Raw genomic sequence first — 20122 nt, forward strand, 5'->3', positions numbered from 1 at the left:
GTGGGCAGGCCCCAGCGAGGGATGGAAGGCTGTGTTTGGGAAGCCAGGCAGGGAGGGTAAAGGGGTACGTATGATCTTATGAGGAGGGTGGGGTCGGGGAGGAGTGCCAGCCTGCGCAGTTAAAGCTATCAGGCTACCGCTTGAAGAAGGCCTGGCCCTGCCCCAGGTAAAATAGCAGTGTGGGCGGGATGAGGCCCTTAAGTGTCCATTAATTGAGCTTCACCACCCGAAGTAAAATTTCATACAGGTCAGAGGCAAGTGAGTAGGCAGCGGGCAGGCCTCCCACTGGATCTTACAAGCCTCTTTCCTCCAGCCCACCCCTCCACCCTTGACCTTCAAACCCACCAGAAAGGGAGGGTAAAATCCAGCCCTATGTGTGTATAGAATCCTGGTTTATATCGATAACATGATCAGTGGGATGTGTGGTAGGAGACAAACATTGTGACTATTAGTTACCTGGAATTCTGTTTGGCGTACCATTTTTCACAATATTTATTCTTGATGCCTGTCACCTAGAAATTTGTAGGCCTCTCTGCCTCAGCAAGAATGTTATAAGGTGATTAAAAACTTCATGTCTAAATTCCATACCATGATGAACAATTTATTCAAGAGCTCCCTATACAATAATTAGGAGTCATTGTATTCAATTATGCCAGTCGATGGGAAAGATTTTAACTAAAGGATTGATTTCAACTGGAGGCCCCATGTCTTCGGAACAGTTGCTAAGAAGCGTTATATTGAATTCGAAACGGTAACTCTATTTCTCTCTCCACAGATGCTGCCAGACTTGCTGAGCTTTTCTAGCACTTTCTGTTTTTATTTCAGATCTCCAGTATCTGCAGCGTTTTGCTTTTATTTTCATATTCGACAGGTGTGTTCCTTTCATTAAAATGTTCACATCAATTCCACTATATTTTAGATTGCATTGTCTGAGTGTCCTCTGAGGTAGGAGTGGAGATGAAAACATGTCGGTCCACTTTCAGTCTGTGCTCATCTGATTTAACTCTATAGGCAAGTGCTTTGGTTCCTGCTATAGCCTGTGTTAGTGTGTGCACGTCAAGAGCAGCTGGAGAATTCCCCTGGTCAATAAGCGCCCCTGAACCAACATCAACAAAACAGATAAATGGCCATTTATCTCATTGCTGTTGGTGGGAGCTTGTGTGTAAATTGTCTGCCATGTTAACTTACATGACAAAAAATTCCAAAGTAATTTGACTGTGAAGCATAGCATCCTGGGAAATTAAAGCCCGATATAAATGTAAATCTTTGTGGGAAACCTAATGTATCCTTGTGGGATCAAGAGGAGCCTTCATGTTCCTCCTGGTCCCACAGGGAGTCCTTTAAAATCTACTCGAAAAATTAAACTTATTTGGGGTTCCTATGGCCCACTGTTAAAATGGCCGACATGTCCCAGTGTTTCCGTTATCCTCCTGGGAGTTTCCTGCCACGGCCAAGTTCTGAGTAGAACACTTGCTACGTGAGTCTGGTGTCAGACATACGAACAACATGTCCGGCCCAGTGGAGTGATTAATGCTTTGACGCTGGGCAAGTTAGCTTGGTTGGAGATGCTGTTGTGATGCCACTGGGGCACAGCACTGCAATTCTAATTAGGCCCTGCTTCCTGTGTTTGATTGCCATCTAGTTAAAATGGGAGAGGAGTGCATCACAACCAACTCCGCCCCCCCCCCCCATTATCCCCACCCCACATTACCATCTTAACCCACACTGCCTGTATCATTTTACTCAGGTGATGGACAGGATGGCGTGGTGGCAGGGTTTGTGGGGGGGAGGTTTGGAAGAATTCAAATCCCCCGTTTAGTGTTTCTCAGGCCACCTTCAAAAAGATTGTGGAGAGATGTGGATGGTGAGTTGGGGGGTGGGGGTGGCAAAGTTCATATGTAAAACACAGGATAGCCAATTCAGATCAGGAAAGATGACCTATTTTCACAGCTCCTAGTTACGTGATCCCATAATTAAACAGTTGCAGGTACGTAGTGGCAGTCATATGCAAGAGTGTTTGTATTTGTTTATGAGTGTGACCTGCACCGCTGTAATCAAGAAAATACTTAAGGCACACCTGAAACTTGCAACACAAGGTTTAAGATGTTAGTCCTTATGAAATGGTGCATCATCTGAATTAGTGTCAGCAAGTTTCACAGGAGATTCTCACGTAATATAACAAGGGCATATGTAATGGGTACGCATAATAGTTTTCTTCCATCTACTACTTAACCACCATGTCATTGAAGACCTTCCTAATGAGGTATAAAATAGAGAAACCTAGGGCAACAGTTGTGGTTAGGAGATTTGACTATAATCTGAATAAAACCTACTATCCAACTCAACTAAATAGATCAGACTTTCAGTATCACAAAATTACAGCTGTGCTACAGATTTCAGCATCCCATTTCCAGTAAAAACTTTATCTGCTTCATTTTCAAATGCCTGGCTTAAAAGCAAATTACTTACAAAGATGATTAAATGTAATACTAATTTGCGCTGTCTCCTTGGTTACAACCCACGTCCCATGATTTGTTCGGTTTGGCTGTTCTTCTGACAAATGTACATCCTTCCTTCAACTTGTTGGTAAATTAGACTCCTCCGCAGTTTCCACCAGCATGGCCTTCATTTAGCCAGCACAGTCCTTCAGGTGAGGCAACTGAAGAGTCAAGTTTTTGCCAGGTTAACTTGTTTATTAGCTTCACATTGCAGCGACACTTGCTGAGCACCCACAGCTCATAACATTTTCTAAACTTCTGCTGAAAACCTGAAACTCCCCGAGTACATTGAAACTGAATATCACTGGGCAGGGGAGTCGTGAGAAAACAGAAAATCTTGGGGGATTTCAGGCTGTGTGCTCCACTTACTTGACGGAAGTGTTTAATTTTGCTGCAACTGCTCCTAAGTTCAGGAAAAGGAACATCTGCTTTATGGCTCTCATTTTCCTTGTCTGTTGATAAATAGGAATCCCGCTCAGTGGAAACAGTTCTTACCAGCAGTAGTTACGCGTGTGGCAAATTATGATTACTGAAGTTGCCAAATCCCCACTCATAATCAGTTCCAGTAATGATTTTGTGATGGAATCCATAGCTTTTGTGCAGTGTGTGAGAGAGTTCATCATTCATGCATAATTACCCCTTGTATATGTTAATGAGGGGCCTAATGTCTGTTTTAGGTTCCTCAAGGGAAATTGGCTTTTCACTACATTGAAAGAAGCATTATCACGATACCCCATTTGCACCAGAGCAATCCATTTAGCCAGCTCTTTAACTCCCTAAGGGAGGAGTTGACTCTAAATTCCAGTTCTGCTGAATTGAACAAACTGGCCAAGGTTAGGATGACATGTTGGTAATTAAAACATATAAACAGACAAAACAATGATAGACAGGATAAGATCCTTTTGTCCCATCAGTTTATCATCACAATACGCACTCTCCTCATCCCACCCGAAAGCCACTTGATCTCCTGGGAGAGGCAAGAAACCAAATAAAAATCCAGGCCATTTCCAAAGAAAAAAATTGTAAGTATCTTCTCCAACCCACTTCGGCAATCAGAACGCGTTCAGGGAGACCACACCAGCCCCAATTAATGTTAAACAGTGCCTACCTTTTGTACGAGATGGTCTCTGTCTCAGCGAGAAACAGGACCAGCTCTCACTGGAAGGAATTCAACGCATCATGGTACACCACAAAAGCTGTCCACTGTTCTCTGCGAAGCATCTCCTAACATCTAACCTGTGTCTGGCCTTACGCACCTTGAGATTGTAATCTGTGGTCTTCCCTGCCCTATTTAGTTGGAACAAGCTGTCTACACAAACACAATCTAATCCCACCCTCAGTTTAGAAACATCGATCATCCAAGTCTACACTTCTCTCAAGTACGGAGATCCAGCTCCTTCGTCTTAGCTGGGCAACTAAGATGCTCCAAAGTGGGAATTTTGAAAGATTTCCAGGTCTTAGAGAGGGTATAGGGGAGATTTGCTCGAATGGTACTAGGAATTCGGGGTTTCAGTTCTCTGAATAGATTCGAGAAGGTGGGGCAGTTCTCCACAGTGCAGAGAGGGTTAAGGAGTGGTTTAGTAAACCTATTCAAAATCATGAATGGTTTTCATGGAGTAAATAAAGAGAAACTGTTTTCGGTTGCAGACAGGTCGATGAGCAGAGGGCCCAGATGTATGGTAATTGACAAAAGAACCAGAGGTGACATGAGGAGGAATTATTTTACTCAGTGAGTTATGGTAATCTGGAATGGCACTAGAATGCCCAGATTTCTTTCATTCTCCACCAACTTCAGCAGTTTTTCCTGAAGATTGTATGCGTGTCCAGCTTTCACCCTGCCCATATGCAGATCATTGCATTTTTCTAAGTTAGGCACTATTTGCCAATCACAGCCCAATCCTCAATGGGTGAGTTCCTGCAGAGGCGGCACGAGAGGGAAACGGGGCACCTCGACCTCCCCTCAGGTGCTCCTTCCCCTCAAGGAGTCAGGCCAGGGCACCTGCAGGGAGGAGGAGTGGCAGCTGGACACCCCTGGGTCACCCACCCAGGAATCTCAGAGGCTGTCCGCTCCCTCTGAGTCCCTTTTGCCTGTGACCCCCCTCAACCTCATCCTCTGTCACCACAAAGGGAGCAGCTGGTCCACAGGAGGACAGCCAAAGCAAGCCTGGACCCTCAAAGCCTCGGCTCTCCAGAGGACCTACACCAAAGTCAGCAGAGGCAACAGGGCCAACCATTGCACAGGCTGTTTCCACCCCTGCTGCGGATGTCAGGGCAGCAACTAGAAGTCTAAGGCGTTCGAACGTTAAGAAATTCTGATCACAGTTGATTGCATGGGTGAACCCATTTTGTCCCTTTACAATCAGGAACTATATTCACTTTCACTGAATAACGTGTAATGGTGTCTTTCAGCTTCATTGACAGGCTTTGCGAATCCTCCCACTGCATCCCTTCTCCACTAGCAGTTCAGCTGCATGCAGCTGGCCAACGAGTGATTCTGGAAGGAGAAGTGTGTGTGTGTGTGTGGAAGGTCCTTTCAGAGCCTCGTACAAGCACTGTCCCAAGCAGACAAATCCTTCCCGTATCACACTCATCTCAATGTCCTGAGCATTTTGAATGCTGCCTGCTGGGATTCGCTTTTGGTTGTCGATCTGAGCTGACCTGCATCTCCGCCCACCCAATGATCACACTCCCATGCAGCACCTGATCTCACCCACCACGACTCTCGCTTCACTTTCGATTTAGCCAGCACGGTAGTGCTACAGTTTTTCTTTCACTCCCCCATCCTTTCCCCTCCCCCAGGCACCCATTTACTTTCCCCCAAGACTGTTGACCCCACCCTGGCATCACTTTCCACCTCCTCTCTGTAACCTACCTGCCTCAACCCTTTTCCTTCGGGGATGTCCAGGTGAACGCGTACGTTCCCTTTCTTCCCGAAAATCCCACCCCCATCCACATTAACCACCCAACCTCCTTCCCATCCCCAGAGTCCACGTCTGCCTCCGAGTCCCCACTAACCACCCTCGGCACCCCTTCTACAGCTACCATCGAACCCTCACCCTCCCCCCTACCGTCTCACTCTGCCCTCGGTCATTCTCACCATTCCCTCGCTCCGTGCCCACCCTCAGTGTGCTCCCCAGGAGGCATTCATGGACACATCAGAGCCCTCCCTTGCATGTTCACCTGGACAGTTCCCCCCCCTCCCCGACCCGGGTCACCTTGCCCCCTTGGAACTCCTCCCCCCTTGGAATTCTTTCTCCCCCTTTGGACTCCTTTACCCCTATGACTCTTACCCCACCCAGACTCCTACCCACCTTAGTCCTTTCCCCTAACCTGGACTCCCCCCCCACAACCCCTTAGTATTTCCCCCTTCCTGACTCCTTCAGACATCGTTACTTCTTCCTCTGGCCTTACTCCTTCCCCCTTCCCAACTCCTCCCTCCACCCTTGCTCCTTCTTCCCTCCGCATTCCTTCCTCCCCCTGTACTCCTTCCATTCTCTGAACTTCTTCCCTTACACCTTCCAACCCCCTTAAACCTACCTCTCCAGTTGCTGTCTTCTACTTATTACCCTCTTCTCCCCTCCCCCCCCACCGTATTCCTTCCCCCCCCAACTCATGCCATCACCTTCATTCCCCTCTCCCAACCTCACCTCCCCGAAACCTTTGATCCACCCACAACCTCACCCCCCTGATACCTTTGTTACCCCCTACCCAACCTCACCCCCCAAACCCTCGTTCCCCCATCCATTTCTCACAACCCCTGGCACCTTAGTTTCCTCTCCCTGCCTCATCCCCGCAATACCTCTTCTTCTCCCAGTTGATCATAGATTATATTTTCCCACCCCTGCCCAAGTACGTCCTCCTCTCCCAAATACAGTTGGACCTTCCTCTCCACCCCCTCAACTATCATCCGTTGTGAATGTCCCTCAGTGGTGACTTTCCAACTTCCATGAGCTGCTTTACAGCGAAGCCATGTCCATGAGAATCCACCCAGCATGCCCTGGTCACTCCTCCAGGATCCTGTTGCTTTCAGGCTCCAGCATCTTCTGCTCCTCGGATGTCTGCGATGTGACCTAGGCCCTGGCTCCTAGCCCCGACTTCTGCACGTCACACTTGTCAAGACGTGTTCTGCAGCAGTGTGTTTTCCCTCCGATATGGACAGACAGTCCAAGGTGGGGGGTATGATTCTGGCAGGCTGGCTTCAATGACATGCAGATGTATTGCAATGAAGTTCCTGACTTCTGACGGCGGGAAACGCGGCCCGCTACTGACAGGCAGAGCAGATGATTGCAAACACATCGTGAAACCGATTTTTAACCTTCTTGCCATCTTGTCCGCCCACGCCGCCGAACATGCCCAACGCCAACGAGCACGGAAGGTTCCGGCCAGTTTCTCCTAGGTTTCCTTTGACCATTATTCTGCAGATTGCTTTCAAATATACAATCAACTTAGAAACTATTTTGGCTTTCCCTCATACGTCAAGGGAGAGGGGTCCTCATATGTTATCCCCAATGATTCCCTCAATCATCTTTTCTATTCCTGACCTCAAATGAATGAGCTACGGTTACCCAGGTCTATCTTACCTCCTTTTTCAAAGATTAGAACGACATTAGCCTTCTCCCAGTATAAGGGAACAGTCCCTGACTCCAGTGAGCTGTTAAACATACTGACAAGGTGCTTGCATAGTACTTGTCCGATCTTTCCAAGGACCCTTGGATGGATAGCATGTGGATGGGCTGCCCCACATGATTCTACTGGAAACAGTGTGTTCTGCTATGTTCCGATTAATGGTTTTATCATTAACATCACTGAATTCTGACAGTCGAGCATCATCTTGAAGAATGAAGACTGATGCCAAGTCTTTGTTGAATATTGCTGTCATACTCCGTGAGTCCATTGCAACATGTCCTTGAGCATTCTTCAATGGCCCAAGTCAGCCTTTGACAGTTCTCTGACCCTTCACAAAACTAAACAGCTTTTCCCATCACTACCACAACTGCCTCCAGGTCCTCTTTGTCCATTAGCTTTTTAGTTAATCTAATAGCAGCCTTAGTTCTCTTTGGTTATTCCTGCATCTATCTTAGTTGTGTTGAGTATAATGTTACTTCATTTTGTAGAAATATTTTGATTTTCATCTTATTTGTCTTTGTACACTAACACACTCCCTTCTTTGCCAACATACAAGTCTTCCAAATGTTTTATTGTTCTCATGTACTCTGGAAGGCAGCAACATAATCTGGAGAGGCAAAGGAGGGAACTGTTCCACTGGATACTAGAATGCTCAATTTATACTGTATATAATTCTTTCAACTAGCCAGCACTTCCAGTATGGGTGGTCTTAATATAATGAGGCAAATAACAAGAAGACAGCACACAAACTACTTTCATCATGTGCACTTCAGTAACACTGGGCACAAGGGAAGTCTGTACACCCCTGGCAACAAGAGCTTTGGCCAGCGCGGAAGGATGGAAATGGAGGCTAATGACTAAGTCGCCAGTTTCTCTGGTGTAATTGATCACAGACCGACTGCTTACATTGGCAATACAGACATGTTTTAAAAAAGAGAGTTCTAAACCTTTCTTCTTTAAGATCTGCAACTGAGGCTTCAGGGGTGCGCTGATTCCTTCCCCCGCTACCCCCCACCCCCCCGCACAGATCAGGGGTGCGCTGATTCCTTCCCCCGCTACCCCCCACCCCCCCGCACAGATCAGGGGTGCGCTGATTCCTTCCCCCGCTACCCCCCACCCCCCCGCACAGAACACAGGCGCCCCAACGACACAACAGCGCTCACCCAACATATTTCAATGGCTCTGACCCCAGGATATGGACCAAGTTCAGAGCTACAACCAAGGGACGGGTCAAAGCCTTTTCCAGTGGGCTAATCTGCTGCCATTGCAGCTCGATTGTGGGGTTTCCAAGTGCATATCTGTGCAATTTAAAGCAAAAATGAATGTATTAAATATGTAGCAATGTGTCTCCTCTACCTCCTTCAGAAAGGAAATAACACCTGTCACAATGAATCTTATTCTGCTCTGCAAGAACATACCTTTGTAATTTGAAATTAGTTTCAAATGCTCCTCCTCAAAAATGGAATGAAAACAAATCTCTTCCAGCTGTTAATGTATAATTATATTTATTGTAACTTAGGTCAGCCCATGTAAAACCCTCCAGGCAAAAGCACAACTGATCATGGAACCTGAAATCTCAGGTGTCAATACACAATCGAGGACTGTGCTTAATGAAAGCTAATTACTTTCAGAGAAATTCCTAGAGATGTAAACATTATTGATATAATTTTCAGTACTTCTTTTAAGTAAATATTGCAGTTCGTTTAGCGTAATCTGTCTCTCAGAAATATTTCTGTTGCAGTGAGACAAAGACAAGCAGAAAACCTAATGAAATGGCTATGAGTCTGAATTTCCTCAGAGCTTCTCACCCTTAGCTGGCGTAACTTTGGCGGAAATTCAGCGGAAACCCCGTTTACGCACCTCATGCAGCTGTGGGTTTCTTCTCCTGGCATCAAATGGCAGTTGCGGTTCTGCCACTTGCCGGCAGAATCAGCCTTAAGCCTTCACACTCAGTTTTCTTGTGCCATGTTTATGCACGTCCCCCTCCCCAATTCTTGGTAAACGCCGATATATAACCATATGTTTTCACATATCAATAAACACATACAGTCCTTTAATTTGAACACGGCGGCCAGATTTTCTGCCTTTATCTTTTAGTGTTCTCCCTTGCGCAAGGTCAAAGCTGCAGAGGCAGCAAAAATCCTTATTCAAGTAAGTTGATTGGGCAAAATGGAAAGCGTCAGTCCGCTGTTTTGCTGCTTACCTTTGCACCATCAAATAGGCAAACAAGTCTAAATTGTGCTAGTTATTAAAAATTGCCTTTCTGATTCCTTGTGTTTCTCAATAATTTATGTTTTAATGGCTTCTGCATGTTACCTATTTCTGTGCCAAGTTGACTAACTCTAGGAATGGATCACAGTATTCACTAAGGACAAATGTGAGGCGTTCACTAATACATCTTCCAATTCTCATCTAATTTATCTTAATCTTTCTACTCAACTTACCATTTAAAGGAGTTAGTAGTCTCAAAATACAGGTCAGCCATTTAGAACTGAGATGGGGAGAAACTTCTTCACTCAAAGGGTGAAATTTTGGAATCCTCTACCCCAGAGACCTGCAGATGCTCAGTCATCGGGTATATTCAAGGCTAAGGTTGACAGATTTTTGGACACTAAGAAAATCGAAAGATATAAGGATAGAGGAGGGAAGTGGAACTGAGGTAGAAGATCTGTTACGATCTTATTGAATGGTTGGAGGTTGCTGTATGGTCTACTCTTGCTCTTATTTCTTTTGACCTTATGTGCTCCTATCTGATCTTCAAATCCTTGTCTGTGACACATCGACAATCCTAAATTAAAATCAGTAGCTCTCTTGCTGGTAACTGTAATCTACTGTTCTATTACCTTCTTACATCCTCCTATAAGCATTTTGAGATCTACATGTTATATCAGCAAGTGTCAAGTGGTCAGAGGCAACATCACAACTAGCAAATTCAGCTGAATATGGATACAAAGTCAAAGGCCTTGAATTTCTACGGTCGTACTCCAACCACCCAATGCAACTTTGACGAGAGGTCTGCAAAACCCTTAGTGAACAAATCAGACACTTGAGAAAGGCTTAGATATTTTAGATGATGCCTCATCACACATAATTTTAACTTCAGCTTAATAGACACTGGGCACAATGTTACAGGGGGCGGGGGCAGGGGGGCGGACAGCTTGCCTCCCCTTCCCATAAGTAAAGTCGGGGTGGAGCCAACCCACTCCACGCCAGCCGACCCCAGAGCCGTAACACGCTGTGGGCGGGGTAAATAGGGGCAGTGTGGCAATTTCACCCCTCACTGGGGAGCAAGTCCTGCCCTTGGGAACTGGTAGCCAATCTGACTGGTCAGCAGCCCCATCAGTGGCAAGAGCGTATTAGTGGGCACTGCTGGGACTGCAAGAGGAGGAGGGAGAAGGCCCAATGGATCCCGGAGCCAGGTAAGTCCGGGGTCTTGGGCAGGGAGGGTTTGAGCAGGTAAAGGAGGGAGGGTGGGAGGGTTAGGGTAGTGTGTTTAATGGTGCAGGCGGGTAAGAAGATGTGGGGGAATTCTATCTTAGGGGGGCTGCCCCCTGATCTGCAAATGGTAGCCCCCGAAGATAGTACCCTCCCTTCCTTCCTGCCCTTTGAAAAATTATTTTTAAAAAGCGGCCTGCCTACCCCTGCCTGACTGCCCACGCCAACCGTTTTATAGTGTGGGCAGGGTATCATCGGGGTCAATTTGCTTGGAGAGGGAGGAGCAGCATCCTCTGGAGGAAAGGGCAGCTGGGGCTCCCGCACACACCGCTGAAGAGCCACAGTGAACCTAGCTAGACCCAGGGTCTATAGACGCTGCCACGACCCACACCCTCCAACAGCGCAGAGACACACACCTCAGTGGGACCTAGATTTAGAGCAGGCTCGGGTTCACAATCTGGTGGTCACCACATGGACACGTGTCCGCAGCAGGAGGAGGCAGGTTCAGCCGAGCTCCCCGGCACTCGGAGTACTGCTGGGGATGAGGCATCTGTGAGGTCAAGTCAGATGATGAACCTCTGGATTTGGCCCTCCAACTCATCCTGGAGAGTCAGCAGAAGGCGTGGGAACATCATGCAGAGCTGTTGGAAGCCCTCAACAGTGTAGCACATGAGTTGGAGGAATGCGTCAGCCTGTTCTCTGATGAAGTGGTGCCCACATGTGCGTGTATGGAGGTCTCCATGGGGAGGATGGCAGACACCATGGAGACCCTGGTCTAGCGGAACGCAGAGATGTGTGCAGACCTGCACTTCATCACAGTAGCCATGGGTGAGTTCCTGCAACGCGAGAGGGAAATGGGGCACCTCAATGTCCCCCCCAGGTGCTCCTTCCCCTCAAGGATTCAGGCCAGACCCCCAGGCACCCGAAGGGAGGAGGAGAGGCAGCTGGACACCCCTGGGTCATCCACCCAGCAAACTCAGAGGCTGTCCTCTCCCTCTGAGTCCCCTTTGTCTATGAGCCCCTCAATCTCATCCTCTGTCACTGCAGAGGGAGCAACTGGGCAACGAGTGATTCTGGAGGGAAAAGTGTGTGTGTGGCAGGGTCTTTCAGAGCCTTGTGCAAGATCCTTCCCCTATCACACTCATCTCAATGCCCTGAGCATTTTCAATGCTGCCTGCTGGGGTTCGCTTTTAGTTGTCCATCTGAGCTGACCTGCATCTCCACCCACCCACTGATCACACTCCCAAGCAGCACCTGATCTCACCCACCATGACTCTCGCTTCACTTTCGATCTGGACAGCATGGTCTGGATTTGGTTTTTCGTCAGCTCCCATGTCCTTTACCCTCCCCCGGTCACCCATTTCCTTTCCCCATGACTGCTGGCCCCCCACTGGCATCACCTTCCACCTCTCCTCCGTGACCTACCAGCCACAACCCTTTTCCTTCGGGGATGTCCAGGTGAACGTGCACATTCCCTTCCTTCCGAAAATCCCACCCTCATCCACACTAACCACCCAAACTCCTTCCCATCCCCAGGGTCTGTGTCTGCCTCTGAGAATCCACCAACCAAACTCGGTGCCCCTTCTACCACCACCGTTGAACCTTCACCCTCCCGCCCTACCACCTCCCTCTGCCTTCGGTCATTCTCTCCATCCCCTCGTTCTACGCCCACCCTCACTTTGCCACCCAGGGGGCAGTCATCACCTCCCTTGCATGTTCACCTGGACATACACCACCCCCCTCCAGACCCCTTCCCCCCTTGGAACCCCTTCCCCCATGGAACCCCTTCCCCCAACAGACGCCACCGCCTTGTTCCTCACCCCCCTCCAGACTCCGCTCTCGCTTAGTCCTTCCCCCTTCCTGACTCCTTCAGAGACCCTTACTTCTTCTGCCATCCTTAGTCCTTCCCCACACCCGACTCTTTCCTCCAGCTTTACTTCTTCCTCCAGCCTTACTCCCTCCCCTTTCCACACCCCTTGACCCCTCCGAACTCCTTCCCTTACACCTTCCACCCCCCCTTACCCATACCTCCCCAGTTGCTGTCTTCTGCCGTTACTCCCCCCTGTACTCCCTCCCCTCCTCCCAACCTCACATCTGACACCTTCATTCCCCAGCTCCCAACTTCACTCCATCCTGACACCTCTTCCTCTCCCAGTCAATCCTAGACATTCCTCTCACACCCACCTACCCACCCCCCCACCCCCTCCCCCCCGACCCCCCCAATCCCCCCCCCCCCCCCCGGGTTCATCTTCCTCTCCCAAACGCAGCTGGACCTTCCCCTCCACCCCCTCGACCATCATCCATGATGAGCAGACCCTCAATGGTGATTTTCCAACTTCCCTGGGCTGCTTCGCAATGGAGCCATGTCCATGAGAATCCACCCAGCCTGCCATGGACCTTCCTCCAGTGTGCTGTTGCTGTCGGGCTCCAGCATCTTCTGCTCCTCGGGTGTCCGCGATGTGAGCAAGGGCTTGGCGGTGAGTCCCAACTCCTGCACGTCACACTTGTCAAGATGTCTTCTGCACCAGCGTGCAAGCACACCGACGTGGATGGACGATCCAGCGGGAGGGGGAACGATTCCGGCGGGCTGGCCTTATAATGATATGCAGATGTATTACAATGAGGATCCCGACGTCCACTGGCGGGGAACGTGGTCCGCCATTGACGGGCTGAGTGTACAATCAAAAACCGGTTTCACGCCATCATGAAACAGATTTCTGGCCTTCTCGCCATATTGTCCGCTCACGCCGCCGAGCACGCCCGATGCCAGCGGGCATGGGAAATTCCGCCCTTCATTATAGAGGGCCCTGCCCAGTTTAGTGCATCCTGCTACCATCAAGATTTCTAGCAACAGTTATCAGAAATCTAAATTCAATCTAAAGGTCATAGTTGATGCCAGTAAGTGCTTCTTTTGTCCATACTGAAGTTAAATTCACCACAACCCTGACTCAGTTTCATGGTTCATCAATCAAGCACGGTGAATTCCTACCATCAAGAGGCAACCTTCCATTGCCAAACCCACAAAACCACAGTGGTGCTCCAGCAGGACTGCTTCTAGATCACCAGAAGAGGCAGATGGGCATTTGAAGGGACAGAAGAGACAAACAGGGAGACTAGCAAGGGACAGATCAGAGGGAGAAGTCCAATTCAATGCTAGGGAACCTTGGGAACATTACTGTTGCTTTCCAGGGATTAATGCCACATACTTCATGGCAATCCTAGGAAGACACCAGAAAAATATATTGGGGACCCGTTGCACTTCCCATGTAGTGCACGTAGAAGGGGCAACGAAAGGCAGTTCTAAAAGTGGTGCAGGGAAGGAATTGTGGCTGGGTAAGTGACGTAGCAATAAGCCTAGTGACCTACCTTTCCCTCTTTTCTAATACTATCCCATCCAGAGAGTCAAAAAGGAAATGAATACATTTCTGATTCAAATAGAAATGTTATTCCATAACAAATTGTGCCTAATATTATTATTGATGTAAAGCTCACAAATGTCATGATAACGTTATGATAATCCCAGTTTATAACAGTGATAAACCAAGATCATTGTTACAATCAGTAGAAAAAAACTCATTAAAGAAACTGTAACCTGAGCTTATTAACTGAAGAAAGAATAACTGATTACATAGAATTACATAAGATACAGCACAGAAACAGACCATTCAGCCCAACCGGTTGATGGTCATGTTTACATTCCACACGAGTATCATTTTCTTCATATCAATTTATTATTCCATTAATTTTTTCCTATTACTCATTCGCTTGGCCAAAATGAATCTATGCCATCTGCCTCGCCCACTCCGTGGAGTAGGAAGTTCCTCAGCCACACGACTGACACTTAATGGGTTCACACACCTTTTCCAAATAAATGTGAGAATCAACACATTCAGCCTTTGAAAGAAAATACGAATTTGCTGCCAAAAACCATGTGACGGCGCTCCTTGATCCAAACGAGAAGCCACAATGTGGAGTCTCTACCAGCCAACAATCATATTTTGCCCTGGCCCACTTTAACGCTGATTCCTCATAGAAGAAAATGTCAAAAGATTATTGGAGGTACCAGCTGGATATAAACAACTCAGGATCAAACCACTTAACCCAATACTGCAATGCTCAATTATAAAATTATTAAAAGCGACAAGAATATTCAGCAGCACTTACCTCTAAATTTTTTTTCAGTTGGGTGCTTGTTATTTTATTCCCGCTTGGCTACATCCCACAACTACACAGTGCACAATATGCCATATGTGCTTATTCTCCAGTTATGCAAAATACCTTTAGGCATAGTTCACTATGTTTACAAAGTACAGTCCATTTTAAATTTAGATTAGATTTTAAAGGCTCCTGTAAAAGACCAATACACATACCTTATTAACCTAGACACCTGCCCTGCCTCGAGGAAGGTTCCAGACCAATTCCCATAAACAAGCGACTAATCTGCTGAGAAATGTTTGGTTTGGAGCGGGAATGATACATAATCAGAGCCAATGGAAGCTGCAGATTGGAATTCTAAACTGGGACTAGTTTTCCGCTGCGGCTCTACTTTAGCAACACAATATTTTAAATACATCTTACCTTTAAACCAGATAGCCCTGGAAGGCCATTGCTTCCCGGAACTCCAGGTTCTCCCTAAAAGCAGGTAAAGTAAAAAAAAAAAAATAGTCAGAGTGCATAAGCATAATGAAATGATAACCTATCTCTTTGATCAAGTTTTGGTCCTTACATGTCTCAGTGGTCATATTTTACAATGCTCCTGTGAGGCGCCTTGGGACATTTTAATACAAAGTACTTAGAGCACAAATGTAAGCCATTTGGCCCAAGATGTTCATATCAGTATTTATGCTCCATGTGAGCCTCCACCCATCCTTCCGCATCTCACACCATCTATATCTATCTCTATTCCTTTCATCTTGAGGCATTTATCTAGCTTTCCCTTAAATGTGTCAATAGTAGTTGTCTCCTTGTGGTAATGAGATCGATCCTCTAACCACGACACCATTCCCTACCAGAATATCTTGACATCATTTGCATTCAACAGTGTTGATCTGCACTCATTTGACATCAATTGCACTCAAAAGCAGTCATTTAGCTATCATTTAACATTGCAAGTAATGTAACTGTCATCATTGTCATCAATTGCCCCAAACCAGAGCACTCAAACATTTGCGATTAGCAAAATCACTTACCTTGAGCATTCTGACACCAAAAGCAATCAGAGTTTGTTCTCCGTATCTATGAATTTTTATAGTTTCAAATATCCTAAAACTGAGCTAACTTTATAAAAAGCAGACTCTGCTTTAACACATGTTGATAAGCTAGTTCTAAGTTTGTATAACCTATTACTAATGCAGCACACCTCTGATCCCCCTCTCTGGCCCCTGCACCACCACAACCCACCCCCCCGCCCCCAACCTCCTCCCCCCCCCACAAGATTGCAGCAGTTTTCTCCCCCACCATCCACTGTCTCCCCACCCCCAGAGCAATTTTTCTTCTGAAATCACCCCCCCGAACACTCCCATTGCCACCCTGGATTGCAGACATTTCCTTCCCCCCATCTCCCCCTCCCTTATTCCCCCTCCCTCTCCCTCCTCCTCTTCTCTCCACTCTCCCTCCTCCCCTCACTCTTTCCTCCCCTTCCCTTTCCCCATCTTTTCCCCCTCATTTTCCCACCTCCCTTTCGCCCCTCTCCTCCCTCCTCTCCAACCCAACTTACAACTCTTTTCCTCCTCTACTCTTCCCCCCTCTCTCCTCTATTCTCCATTTCCCTCTTCCCTCCCATTGCACTCTTTCTCTCTCCTTGCTCCTACCTTCCCAGAGAGCTCAGGTTGCAGAGTCAGCCAGAACAGGAAGTGATCATTAGGCCAGCTCTGCTGCAGTTTACCAGCCAGCGTGGGACCAGTGACGGCTGCAGGACTGAGGTAAGTATTGAGCTGGGGATGTCAGGGAGGCCAGAAGCCTGAGGCCTGGAGCTCGGCGGCGAGGCCCAGAGTTTGGCGATGGTTGGAGAGGCCCTGAGACTGGTGGGGAGGTTGGGTGGGGGGGTGGGGGGGGGGAGGGGTTGGAGGCCCAAGGGTTGGGTTAATGAGGGGCACTGTAGGCCCAGGCACCAGGGGTGGGGAGGAATCTGGTGGAGGATGCAAGACTCAGGGGATGGGGAGGGCTGTAGGCCCAAAGACTGTGGGGAGGGGTGATGCGGCGTTGTAAACCCAAAACTGGGGAGTGAGGTGTTATGCAAGTCCGAGACTGCAGGTAGGGGTGGGGGTGGTGTAGGTCCCAAGACTGAGGGGATTGTTGAGAATGGAGGCCCAGAGACTTGGGGGTTGACATAAGCCCCTGATTGATGGGAGGGGAGGAGTGAATCATTGGGGGACTTGGAAGTGGGAGAAGGGGGCTGGGCCACAAGGTAGAGATCAGGGATGGGCAGCGAACGGCCAGGGAATGCTGAGAGGGTGGCGGGGGTGGGAGAAGGGAGGCACCAGAATGCTGGCAGTCATGCTGATTATCTGTGACCTGCATGTTTCGTTCCCAGGACGGCAATTAATGAATGAGTAAAATGAATTAAGAACTGCTGGGGGATCTGGTGATGCTCTCAAGCACGCACAGTGGAAAGAAATTTTGGGCTAAAATGAAAAAAACTTAATAAATTCAGATCTTATTTAAGTAATTAATTTCCTTGTATTTTTCAATGCATCTAATGCCTTCGAGTGCACTTGATGCCTTTGAGTGCACTTGATGCCTTTGAGTGCACTTGATGCCTTTGAGTGCACTTGATGCCTTTGAGCGCCATTTGCTTTTGATTGCATTTGATATCAAAGGTGGCAAAACACTGCCGACTGCATGAAAATCTCATTCCAAATTAGAACATTTGATGTCAAATGCTCACTGATAATTTTTAAGCGCATTGGAACACAAAAATGGTAGGATTTTTACCATCAAAACAGTCTTGTTTCTTGCACATAATGCCATTACCATACTTTCGCAGCGGAATTTGGTTGGCTGGCTCGAAACAAAATAGCAGTAAATTCGAAGGAAAGAGGTAGTGAAGGTAAAGTCTAAGGCTAGAAAAATGGTTTGGAAACTGCGCAAGAGAGAATACTAAAGATCTATGAAAACAAGTCTTAAATCGCTGTCAGGAGAAGATAAAAACACTTATGGATTTAGCAAATGAATCACATCAATTATAATACTTTTGAAAATGTTCTTGACTTTTTTTCTTAGGAATTACATGCCTGAAGTCAGAATATTAAAAATTGCATATTTCTCAACAGCATGCATTTATCAATTATGTTGTGCTTGCAGTTTTTAATAGTTTTCATAAAGTTTTCAAGGAAAAAGTTGCCCTCAGACTTTAACCAGCTTCTACCTCTAAATTAATTAAAAACCAATAACCTACCAACCACCTCCATGGGCTTTAAGCAAGTGCATGATTGTCCAGCATGCAGCAACATGTTTCTGAACTTAAGCCTAAACAGGAAGGTAATTAAACTGGGATTATTTCATCCTACGATTTGAGGGTCTCTGTGTTTCGAAAACTTCAAAACAAGCTGGGAATTTTATCCTCAGTATTATTTCAGCCGAATTCCATATTCTATTTGTGCCATAAACTGACCACAGGCAGCTGGACCGTATGTGTGATTAAAAGCATTCACGGTTTCCATAGAAAGGGAAATAAAGATGATCAGAGGAAAAATTGAAACTTTTCTCAGTTTGTTTTTCTAAGCCATTTAAACTTAAATGGAAGGTGAATTTGAATTGTTGGGTTCTTCTGAGTGGCTGTGACCCAATTTAATCAGAGAAAGCTCCACCGTTCTTAATGTTGCCTCCAAACTCAGTTACAAAATATTTCCTAAGATTTTGAAGGATACAGTGGAACAGTTGAGGCCCTTGCGACGCTGGGCAGGAAATTCCAGGATTTTGACCCAGCGACAGTGAAGGAACAGAATAGGATGTTGGGTAACGATGGACAGAATTTGAAGGCGTTCATGTGTCCCAGTGAAATTGTTAATCTCGCCCATCTTGGTGTTAAAGGGCCATTAGGCTAGGAAATGCTGCTGAAGCAAGCTTAGCAAGTTGTTGCATACTGTAGTGCATACTGCAGCCATGGTACACTGGGGTGGAAGGAGTGGGTTCTGAGTTATTGGCAGGGGTGTCAATCAAGTAGACCGCTTTGTCCTGTTTGTCAATGATGTTGTGCCCGCAACCATTCAGGAAAGTGGTGTGTATTCCCTCACACTGATGACTTGAATCTTGTACATGAATACATTTTAATGGTCAGGAGCTGACCTATTCATTACAGAATAGTAGGCTCTCCCCAGATCTTGTAACCACACCTTGTCCAGCTGAGCCTCAGGTCAATGGTAACTTCGACACTACTACTACCCCCATTCCCTGCTCCTGTTCCTATATCAGTCTTGCAACATTGTTGATGATATTAATTGCATACTTTCAGGATCCATCATCAAGGCACAAGTCAGGAGTTATGATGGAATACTCTCTAGACTCTAACATCAAGAAGCTCAACACCATCCAGGACAAAGTAGCCCACCTTGGTCAGCTCGCCATCCACAACCTTAAACATTCACTCACTCCACCACCGATGCACAGTGTGTACCATCTACAAGCTGCACTGCAAAAACTCACCAAGGTTCCTTCGACAGCACCTTACAAACCTCTACCACCTAAACGGACAAGGGCAGCAGATGCATGGGAACACCACCAACTGCAAGTCCCCTCCAAGCCAGACACCATCTGACTTGGAAATATATCACCATTTCTTCACTGTTGCTGGGTCAAAATCCTGGAACTCCCTCCCTAATAGCACTGTGGGTGTACCCACACCACATGGACTGCAGCGGTTCAAGAGGGTGGCTCACCACCACCTTCTCAAGGGCAATTAGGGATGGGTAATAAATGCTGGCCTCGCCACCAACACTCATATCCAAGAGATGAATAAAAAAAAGATTAGCCAATAAAAATACTTTGACTTTACGCAATACTAACATTATTTCAACAAGTATTATCATTAAAAAAAACTTGATTAATGTTAAACTTTTGTGTCAAACAAATAAAAACATTTTACAAAATGGCCACTCCTTTTTATTCCTTGGAAAACACTCAGGTATTTAAGCTCGCTTACCAAAGGGCCATACTGTCCGGGAGAGCCGGGGATGCCTTTCTCACCTTTACTACCCTGTAATGGAATTGATTCATAATTAGGAAAATTCTTTTGAATCACACAAGTAATGGTGGTTGAATTACATGATTAAAGAGACACACTGAAAAGTTACTTTGGAAAGCTGCGCAACAAACAAGGTACAGAATCACAGAATTGTTACAGCACAGAGGGAGGCCATTCAGCCCATCGTGTCTGCAACAGCTCTCTGAATGAGCATTTCACCAATGCTATTCTCCTGCCTTCTCCCCTATTGCCAATCTCTTTGACCAAGTTATCCATCAACTGCACTAATATCACTTTACGTGCCTTGGCATCAATATTTTCGCTGATAACACTCCTGTCATGGGCCTTGGGATGTTTTACCACTTTGAAAGTGCTATATAAA

General features: G+C 46.9%; 1 protein-coding gene across 1 annotated transcript in view; it reads right to left on the reverse strand.

The window, feature by feature from the left end:
* The window catches only part of LOC144679504 (uncharacterized), a 123052-nt gene that overhangs the window by 95379 nt on the left and 7551 nt on the right, over window positions 1-20122 (reverse strand). Inside the window, exons 2-3 of the mRNA XM_078539944.1 lie at window positions 19699-19752; window positions 15138-15191 (exon numbers count right to left, since the gene is read on the reverse strand). The gene's annotated coding sequence lies outside the window, so the exon portion shown is untranslated. The remainder of the gene's footprint in view (window positions 1-15137; window positions 15192-19698; window positions 19753-20122) is intronic.

Source organism: Cetorhinus maximus, chromosome 4 (assembly GCF_964194155.1).
Source record: "Cetorhinus maximus chromosome 4, sCetMax3.hap1.1, whole genome shotgun sequence".
In the NCBI taxonomy this organism is placed as follows: domain Eukaryota; kingdom Metazoa; phylum Chordata; class Chondrichthyes; order Lamniformes; family Cetorhinidae; genus Cetorhinus; species Cetorhinus maximus.